Genomic DNA, 10,246 nt, shown 5'->3' on the forward strand with positions numbered 1-10,246 from the left:
GATACCTAAGTTTTATGAAGTCCTCAGAGCTTAAAACATGAAACTAATGAAAAACTACACTTACTCAGGCTGTATTTAAGTAAAATTAAACTGCTTGAAGACTTGAAAGGACCTTAGGCTGAACACATTTTTTACAAAGACTGTTACTTATAAATTTAAGTCTGGTATCTTGAAGGTAAAATTTAGAGCTGTAAACATTTTAAAATGGCCTTTGGTCACTTTTAAACATTTTGTCATTTTTCACATATGATTAATGGACTAACTGATGAAAATTGCTAGTGTCACTCAATCTTTCTATCATTGTTCAACTTTAACAAATATTTAATCAAGTAAAGAATATTCTTTATGATCTTAATATTTTCAGGATAGAATCACCTTCACTATTTCTTGCAATATTGAATGAAAGAGTTACACAAATATCACTACAAGAACTGATTGCAAATCAAAAAGTTCCTCCAGAAACAATGTTCCTCCCAGTCTGACTAACATCAGCTCCTGTAGAAAAATAACTCTTTCACCATGAATGGTGACAGATAACACATTGTACATCTATAAATGATATGTCTGAAAGATTGAGATGAGGGTTAGCAGTTTCCACAGACATCAGTTCCAACCTAGCAGTAGCGTGATGGTGGCAGAGAAATAGGGGTAGAGTGAGGAAGCAAAAGAGAAAGACTGAAAGAGAGAGTTAAAGAGCATGAGTACTCTTTTTCTTAAAACTGTTCATTTTGATTCGTTAAGAAAGAAACATATGAAACAAAATGATCATAAGCACTAGTATTCTTCTTGCTTCCTGGCAAGGAAGAGAAAACATCCATGGTATTTTGGAGAAAGATCCCATAGTACATTTCTGTCCCACTGTACTATAAATTAGAAATAGACAAATTAAATTAAATTATAAATGTGAATTTCTTTCTCTTTACTGTATGAGAGCCTAAGCAAGAAGATAGAAGGAATTTTTATCTACAATAAAGCCAGAGATCTAGTGTCTTTAATGTTAAAATCATTCTGTATTCATTATATTATTGTTACTCTAAAGTAACTGAACTGAATTCATTTTCTGACAGTAAACTGCAACTGATGAATCAGAGCAGCAATTTCTATTAACTGTGGAAGAATGGTTAACTGAAATAGGACACGAGGATGTTGGGCAGTTAAGAGGCAATGGGCTAGTAAAGTACCGTACTCAACTCACAAGAGTCTGGGCACGTACGCAGCTGGCTGAGAGCCAATCAGGCTCAAGGACACGATGCCCTTGAGCCATGGGGAAAGTCCCTAAGGCGGGAAGGTAGCTAAAAGAAGGAGAAACTACCTGAAAAGAGCGGGAAAATGTTAGCCAATCCTGAGCTTAGTTTTTGCAATATGTATGAGTTGATTATGTTCAAACTAGATAAAAGGCGACTGAGCTATCCATTAAAGTTGAAGTTCACTGTTCACTCATACTGAGCGTCTGTGTCTTCCTACCGTCGACAACAATTGGCGCCCGAACAGGGACCGGTCTGAACGGGAACAGGGAATCCGCTGGAGTTGAATCTGCGAGGGACGGAATAAGGGAGGAACCGGTCCTGCAACGCAGCCCAGGAGGTGGAAGGGACAAGAATCCCCGCACCCGCGTCGGAAAGGTGAAAGGGACAGGAGTCCCCGCACCCGCAGCTCGGAAGGTGGAAGGGAGTCCCCGCACCCGGGATGAGCCTATAAAGGGTCCCGCTGGAAAAGCGCCGCCGAGGTCTTTGCAAAGGCTGCAACTGTATATATAAAGGTATGAAAGACAAGCGGTGTATAATTTGCTCAGATGATTTTTAGAAAAGCGGAGCATTTTAGATAAAAGAATTATCAGGGATATTAGCATACGCAGTAGCGCAGGGTTGTTTTTACAAATCCTGATACAGTTTTGAACAAACAGAGTGGTGTAAATTGGGGACAAATTGTTTGATGATGTTATTAAAGATATTAAGTCTGCTAAAAACCTTAATGAATCCATGGAGAGCAGTGGCTAATGCATTAGGCATATATAAAGCTGAACAAAGAATTGCCGCTGCTGCAACAGAGCAGTTAGGACCACCAGGAAGGGTTAATAAGGTTAATCCACAGCAAATAAATATGGAAGGAACAGATTGCCCGTTGCCACCTTCCGTTAGAACTTTTACCATTACACAGGGGGTCTCGGGAAATTCGGAGGTGCCTGTAACAATGTCCTCTGTAGCAGAGGAGAAGCTTTCACTACCAGCAGCTCCAACCGCTCCAATAGAAAGTGAGGAAGGAGCAAGTGGAAGGACCAGTGCTAGCCTATTTCTATCGAATACAAATCCCTTCACAACGGGGGCGCAGGGGAGAGAAGGTCTATGGAGGCAAATAGCAAATGAGGCACTGCGTGAAGGGAATTATGAAACGGCAACACAGTTAACACAAGCTTTTCCGGTAGTATACTCGCCACCAGATGCACAGGGGAATGTGACGGTTAATATGACAAATTTAGACTGGAAACTATTAACTCAATTACGATCTACTGTAAATGATTCTGGTTTAAAGGGGGAACCTACTCGGCAAATGTTAGATTATATTTGGGGTTCCTCCAAATATGATCTGGTTACCCATGAAGCCAGGCGATTTGGAATGGTATATACAAAATTCTGAAGAGTTACAAGCTGCACTACTGCAGGATGGCGCTACTATAGTAGCAAAAACGTTACAATCAACTGCTCTGACATGGATGGAAAACCAGGGATGGATAACTAAGCCAAAACGATCGTCTATCCCACTTAAGAATGCAGTGACAGTTTTCACTGACGCAGGAAAACGTTCTCGAACTGCTGCAGTGACTTGGAAGGATGAGCATGGTTGGAAACATCAAATTTTACAAGCCCAAGATAAAGACTCATTACAGACACTAGAACTTCTTGCAGTAGTATGGGCATTTATAAAATGGAAAGATATTCCGTTAAATGTGGTATCTGATTCCTTATATGTAGTAGGCATAGCAAATCGTATAGAAGACTCAGGCTTGAGAGACTTGAAAAATGAACGGCTGTCAGAATTAATAATCAGTCTACAGATCGCCATAGCTCAAAGAAGTGAACCGTACGCAGTAATACACATAAGGAGTCATCAGTGGGAAGAAGGCCTGGGAGAAGGCAACGCTCGAGCGGACCGACTAGTCGCCGCAACAGCTACTGAAGCACCACTGTCACCCTTTTGCAGAGCTCGGGAGGCTCATGCTATTTTTCACCAGAACGCTAAAGGACTTGCACGGGCTTACAAACTATCTAGAGCTGATGCGCAGGCGATAGTAAAAGCTTGCCCAACGTGTAGTCATTACAATTCGGGAGTGGGAATCGGAATCGGAACAAACCCGAGAGGGATTAAAACCAACGAAGTGTGGCAAATGGACATCACTCATGTCACAGCATTTGGCAGATTGAGATATCTGCATGTAACGATAGACACTTATAGTCACATGATTTGGGCTACACCGCAGCCTGGGGAAAAAGTTCGGGATGTACGACGTCATCTTGCCAGTTGTTTTGCAGTAATGGGAGTACCACAAACTATAAAGACAGATAATGGTCCAGCCTATGTTAGTGGGCCACTTAAGCGATTTATGGAACTGTGGGACATTAAGCATATAACTGGTATTCCACATTCACCAACTGGTCAAGCTATAGTAGAAAGGGCTAATGGAACAGTTAAGCAGTACTTGGAAAAGTTTAAAGACATTACAGATGTTAGAGAGAGGGTGGATAAAACTTTATTTGTTCTCAATCATTTGTGTATATTTGGAGATGATGAGGAACCACCCGCGGCACGTCATTACATTAAGTCTGAAAATGATAATAAATGTATTATGAGAGTACTGTACCGAGATATGAAAACAGGACAATGGTTGGGGCCTGCTGACGTGATTTATATGGGGCGAGGTTATGTGTGTATCTCTTCCCCTACAGGGCCAACCTGGGTGCCTAGTCGATGTGTTAAACCAGCCATTGAAGAAAAGTCATCAAGTACGGATAACAGCAACCATGGCTGATCTAATGGCGCAAGGGATTCTGGTTGCGTTGGCTTAAATCTGTTTTTGGGAACATGGGTGGATGGGTTTTGTTAGTTAAAGAGGGACTTCGCTTTCTCCAGTCCCTGGGAGCAAGTTGACTTATAGTTGTAGTGATTGTGATTGCTGCACGTGTGGTCTTTGGCTGCCTAGCTGAGAGACGAGAGCAACTCACAGAGAGGGTGTTCGTAGCGCAAAATAAAAACGGGGGAATTGTGGAAGAATGGTTAACTGAAATAGGACACGAGGATGTTGGGCAGTTAAGAGGCAATGGGCTAGTAAAGTACCGTACTCAACTCACAAGAGTCTGGGCACGTACGCAGCTGGCTGAGAGCCAATCAGGCTCAAGGACACGATGCCCTTGAGCCATGGGGAAAGTCCCTAAGGCGGGAAGGTAGCTAAAAGAAGGAGAAACTACCTGAAAAGAGCGGGAAAATGTTAGCCAATCCTGAGCTTAGTTTTTGCAATATGTATGAGTTGATTATGTTCAAACTAGATAAAAGGCGACTGAGCTATCCATTAAAGTTGAAGTTCACTGTTCACTCATACTGAGCGTCTGTGTCTTCCTACCGTCGACAACAATTAACTATGGCATCATTTCCACTATAGTAAGTTAATTTTAGAACGAAGTATTTTTGATTTTTTTAATCAACTGTTAATCTGAGGCATCCAAAACTGTAGGAGAGTAGACAGAATAGTGCAGATGGAAGTGAATGCTTACCTATCCAAATACCACAGTGAAAAAATATTTTACATATATATATATATATTACAAAAAGAAAGTATTCTTGGTAAATTTTCAGATACCTTCTTTTTAGAAATGCAAACATACAAACAAAAATAATAATAATAAAAAGCGCATGCCCACATGCTATTATTTGTTTCAAATTAAGATTCTTCACCTTGTGCAGATGAGCCAGATATGAGAAATCTGATGATAACACCAAGCATTAGATCACTAACATGAAAAGAACTTTAAGTCACTATAATATTAGACAACAGTCTTAATCATATTTCTAGAAAAAAAAAAAAAAAAAGAAAAAAGAAATAAATAAACTAAAAAAAAAAAAAACACCTTTGTGGAGGTCAAACTTCACTGAGGATTGAATAGCTCTTAAGTATCCACTTTTTAGTATAGCTATCTTATGCAGTAAAAATCTTGTGATTATCATGTGTTCAAAACAGAAGAAAGATCAGAGTTTTGAGAGGATGACCATGAGGAAGAGAGGTTTGTTTGTTTTTTAGCCATCTTCTTCAAATTGAAATACATATCATAACATTTCACAAGAGGATAAATGTTGATATAGAGAAGGCTTCATTTTAAGCAGTGTAGGTTTAGTTTTCTAAAATAAACAGCACAACCATTTGGTCTGTCTTCTCAGTTTTTTCACCATTAAAAGCCTCCAATTTCTAACCTATGCTTGCTGAGGAATGTTTTTTAATTCTGTCATGCTCTTTACATGTTACATGTATTTAGTAACAGAAATATTATTTTTTTCAGAGCTGGTTCAATCTCATGTATATAGTGTCCACACTGTACCTACAGTATTCTTGCTATTGTCTTTATTTTACATTGGGTTGAATTATCAAACTTCAACCACTGTGCAAGCTACCCAGCTGGCCAGCTGCCAGATGCATTCAATTCAGAAGCAGAATTGTATCCAGAAGCAAGCAGAAGCCACACTGGAATAGGTCCTTCAGTCTGAGTGATCAGTGGGCCAAAACTGTTGACTGTATGTATGCCTGTGCATCTCACTCAACCACATTCTAATATTTCATGGACCTTGCCTGGTAAAATAAATGAACACAAATGTCCTGTGTGGCTGTTCTGACAACAATGATAAGAGAAAATGTCGAGATACCACTGACCAACTTCATCAATTGGGTGCCCTGTGCACAAAGTAGCTCACACTGCCTACTGGGCAACACTACTGAAAGTAACACATCAGCACTTAAACTTGTCCATTGTGATATATCGATGACCTGCACAGGGATAATGGATGGTTAGCAGCAGCAGATTTGGAAACTACTAGACAATAAGGAAAAATGTGGCAGACATTAGGCCTTAGAAAGAAGGCACTAATCAATGAAATTTAAAATTACTTTGATAAAGAAAAAGACAACTTGCCATGTAGGATCTAGCTGGGACCAATTATGATGTGAATCAAGTGCCTTAGCCCTGACTTTTGCTTTCAACATATGGGTTTTAATAACATGCTTTGGAATTAGCCATGTATATATAACAGGTTTTGAGGCATACTTATAAACACTTAAAACAAAAACAACTTTAAAAGCTGTAAATATTAAAAGGTTATTAGGTACCATTTTGCACTTTGCATTGGATGCCAGTCAGTATAGCTTTTTTCTAATTGGTTTCAAAAAAATGAATTTAAAAGATTAACCACTTTCAGAGTTCCAAAATTCATTATTTTCAGCTTTAAAAACATATACAATTCTGTAATTTCAGTTTCAGAAATAGATTTTAATGTAGTCTTATGGCACAATATAGTAACTTTTCCCCCCTTTTTAAAAAAGTCAAAGGATAAAAAATGTACATAATACAATGGAAAAGAAGGACTACTGGCAGGCCTTTTTTTAAACATGGCTCTTAAACTATGTGAATTTTTTCATGAATTTTATCTTTTTAAGAGCTGAGAAAGCCTAATAAAATTTAAGTAAAATATTTTTTATTATTGACAAAATTGTGATTGAATAAAATCTATTTTGAAAATTCTGAAATCCTTAAGTTCATCCTCCTGGCATTTTAAATTCAAACAAAAGTTTCTGTTCCGGTCTCACCTTATACATCATTAAGAGCAAATGTAATTTTGCAAGATTTTTTTTTTTTTTTTCTGCATTAAATTTTCTTTCTCCTTTGTATTTCCCTATGAAATGTTCTCTTCCCCATCAGTGTACTTAGTGTGCACTACACAGTACATGAGCATTATTTTCCTCTTTCTCTTGAGCATGCTTTACTCTTTCCCAGAGTTGGAGTCTTTACAAAGAGCACTGAACTGGGAATCTTTCAGAACTTCTGTTTAATTGTAGCAAATGTGCCAATTCAGGATGCCAACAATAACATACAGTAGATGTTGTGTGTGTGTGTGTTTTTTTTTTTTTTTTTTTTTTTTCATAGCTATTTGGGTAGTGTTTCTTTGACAGATTGGATAATGAAGTAAGATGAGGTGAAGGGCAACTTCTGCTAGACATGTGTACGTGTTAGAAGCCATGTGGTTGAAAGATTCAGGCAGCTATTCAGTGAAAAACAAAAAACAAAAGTGTCCTGGTAAAATGTTTCCACTGTCATTTTTAATTAGAATAGCCTTGCAAATATGCAATGGCTCTTCCATTTAACAAAGCACTGAAGTTTCAGCCCTGAAAAACTTTGCTAAATAAGTCATTAATTTTGGGGCCCACTCACCATGTGTAGATTCAAGGGTCATGTAGTTTTACCATAGACCAAAAGCTGCATTTTTCCTTCTTAGAAGACCACGTTACTAGAAATGTTTGTCCTTACAACACCTTAAGCTTCAGGCCTCTCAAGTCTGGAGGCATCTGTAAGCGTTATCAACTTTCACACAACTTCAGTGCCATTTGACTGAGGAAGTTTGCACATCACAAGACTGAAGAGCACAGTTGAGGAATACATGCATAGCTATTGATATCATTTCCCATTCTGCTTTTTCACATTCCTTTGAACTTCTGAATTACTCTGAAAAGGTAGTACTTCAATATATGTAACTAAAGTCCATTAAAGACATAATCACCTTATTTAAGAAAAACAAACAAACAAACAAAAACACAACAAAAAACTAGAAAAATAAACTATTCACAACTTTTTGTTACTGCTTTTTGAAGCATGTGACTTCAAGGTAAGGTGATATACAGACTACTTGGTGCATGTACTGCTTATGCATTCTCATCAGGCCTTTCATTTCATTTGTGACTCTTTATTTAGCACTTTGTGCTCCTTTCCATGGTTCCCCAAAGACACTGGCCTTTCACTTGCCCTCTGCTCATGCACACTGCTGAGCAAATAAACAAAGTCTCCAAAAGACAATTTCTTTAATCATGATATATCTATTCAGCTGCATGCTGAAATTCAACAGCTCCCGAGGAAGCAAAAAAGTTACATAGTACGTGACATGTCTTTGGCAAACAATGCCAAACCTTGTGAAAGCATTCTTATGACTGAAGGCCTAGACTGAAGGAAATGAGAGTTCTACTTCTATATTGACGATACTAATTCAGGATTTTCATCTCAATTAGAAGTGTGCAGGTGATCTTGTACAACTTCATCTTTAAATAAAATTTATTGTGTAGTGTAGCCATTACAAATAGCTGCAGATGTAGCAAAGACCATATAAGTCCTCTCAGTATTTGAGATAAAGATAATCTCTTGATCAAGGACAAAATGTTTCAGTCCCTTTCGATGCACAGAGAAGTAATAAAATTTCATACCTAAGCCACAGAGAGGCTTAATGACTTTTCAGAGACAAAAAACAAAAGTAGGCCTCAAATGAGAAAAAAATATATCCTTATAGTCTGGGTAACCTTACTGTACTTTACCCTACTTTTTGATTACTTGAATGCTTTCAGATATTTTAATGCTATATCAGATATAATTACAACTAAGTTCACAAAAGTGAAAAATAAGCGTTTCCTAAGGTAGAAGGAAGGATAAAAGGAAGGAGTGACCAAGCAGGAGGAAGAGGAAAGGGAAGTCAGCATTGACTATAAAATGAGGGTTTACACAGCTCTGTTTTTCATGTAAGTGTTATTAGCAAATCACTCTCCTCATGAGGAAAAAATCTCAGGCTCCTTCAACAGGGAAGAAGACTGTTTCTGCTGTGAAACAGCCAGGCACAAAAAAAACCCACACATTTTTATTTTAGCCCTGCAGTGTCAAAAAGGAGCGAGTATCCCAGAAACAGTTTTTCCTCCTGAAGGTTTTCCTGTGTCACCATCAAAGCCCTAAAAAATTCCCAGGCCTTGAGGGAGTGCCTTGTCCTTCTGGGTCACACTTTATCTAGACTATGCTTCAGAGGTAGGAGCAAATGAACTGGACAACACCAAACACAGCATGCTCCATAGAGCTTGCTGTTAGCGAGAGTATGAAATCAGACATTTTATACTGCAGGAGGAGAGGCATAAGATTAGTTCAGGAATTTCCAGGATTACTTTTTTCATCTCCAGAATGCTGTTCTCATGCATGTGAAGGATCCCTTACACTTTTCTGAAAGAGTTAAAATGTCAAGAAAAAGTTAAATGTAACACACTGGGGGCTAGAATTTCTTGTAAGAGGTTTGTCTTTGAGTTCAGCCTGAAGGTGCTTTGTAGCTGTCTTTGAACTACTGTTTTCCCAGTGGGAAGAAAAAATTTCCACCATACAATTAAATATTTTGGTAAGTCCTTGCAAGTATGGCCTTGTGCTATTAATATATTGAAAATTTTATGTATAAAATAGGAAAAACATGTTCTTAATTTCCCACATACCTTGAATATGATGAGCTACATTGACACAAATAGGTGTTTTTATAAAGCAAACTATTAAGTGTTTGTTATTAAACCGACTTTCGTTTTTCTGGCACCTCTGAAATACTTTTGACATAAAACATGAGTTCATTATTTGTTAAAATACACAGCTTGATAGTATGGTCTGTAACATTTTTCAGTTCCTTTTACCACTCCTAGCTGCCAGCAAAATGTTCAGCTAAAAATCTTATCATTTAGCCCCCTGTCTACTTATTTTATGCCTCTCCCCCTGAAGCTGGGAAAACCAACAGCATATATCACATATAAATCTATGAATATGCTTTTTTTTTTAATTATTTTTTTTATTTTTTTTTACATTTTCCCAGTGGCTCTGGAAACAATGTTTCAAAATATACTCTATGATTAAAAAGTAAATATGAATACAATTTTATATAAATATGGATTTTTTTTTTTTTTTCTGCCTTGTCATATATCTTCAATTAAATTTTGTTAAGACTGATGCACTATTCTCTCGGTTCATGGGTAGAAACAGCCTTGCTGTTTCTCAAACCATTAAACTGAGTCATTTCCATGTTGGTTCTGGACATATCAGTGTTATCAGAGAAACAGTTCAGCACTTCATTCTGGTTTTGCTGAGACTTGTGATTTCCAACCATCACATCACATCTCTGTTCCAAGCATGTGGTATCTTCTTTTCCCTTTGAAGTA

At 37.8% G+C, this 10,246-nt stretch overlaps 1 long non-coding RNA gene across 1 annotated transcript; it reads left to right on the top strand.

The window, feature by feature from the left end:
- Positions 1-1,113: 1,113 nt before the first annotated feature.
- On the top strand, positions 1,114-4,588 carry LOC311430390. Its single transcript, XR_014688759.1, has 2 exons — positions 1,114-1,759; positions 3,942-4,588. It is a non-coding gene; the product is annotated as an uncharacterized lncRNA (long non-coding RNA).
- The last annotated feature ends 5,658 nt before the right edge of the window (positions 4,589-10,246 follow it).

The sequence above is a fragment of the Aythya ferina genome (assembly GCF_964211825.1).
Source record: "Aythya ferina genome assembly, chromosome: 1".
Lineage (NCBI taxonomy): Eukaryota > Metazoa > Chordata > Aves > Anseriformes > Anatidae > Aythya > Aythya ferina.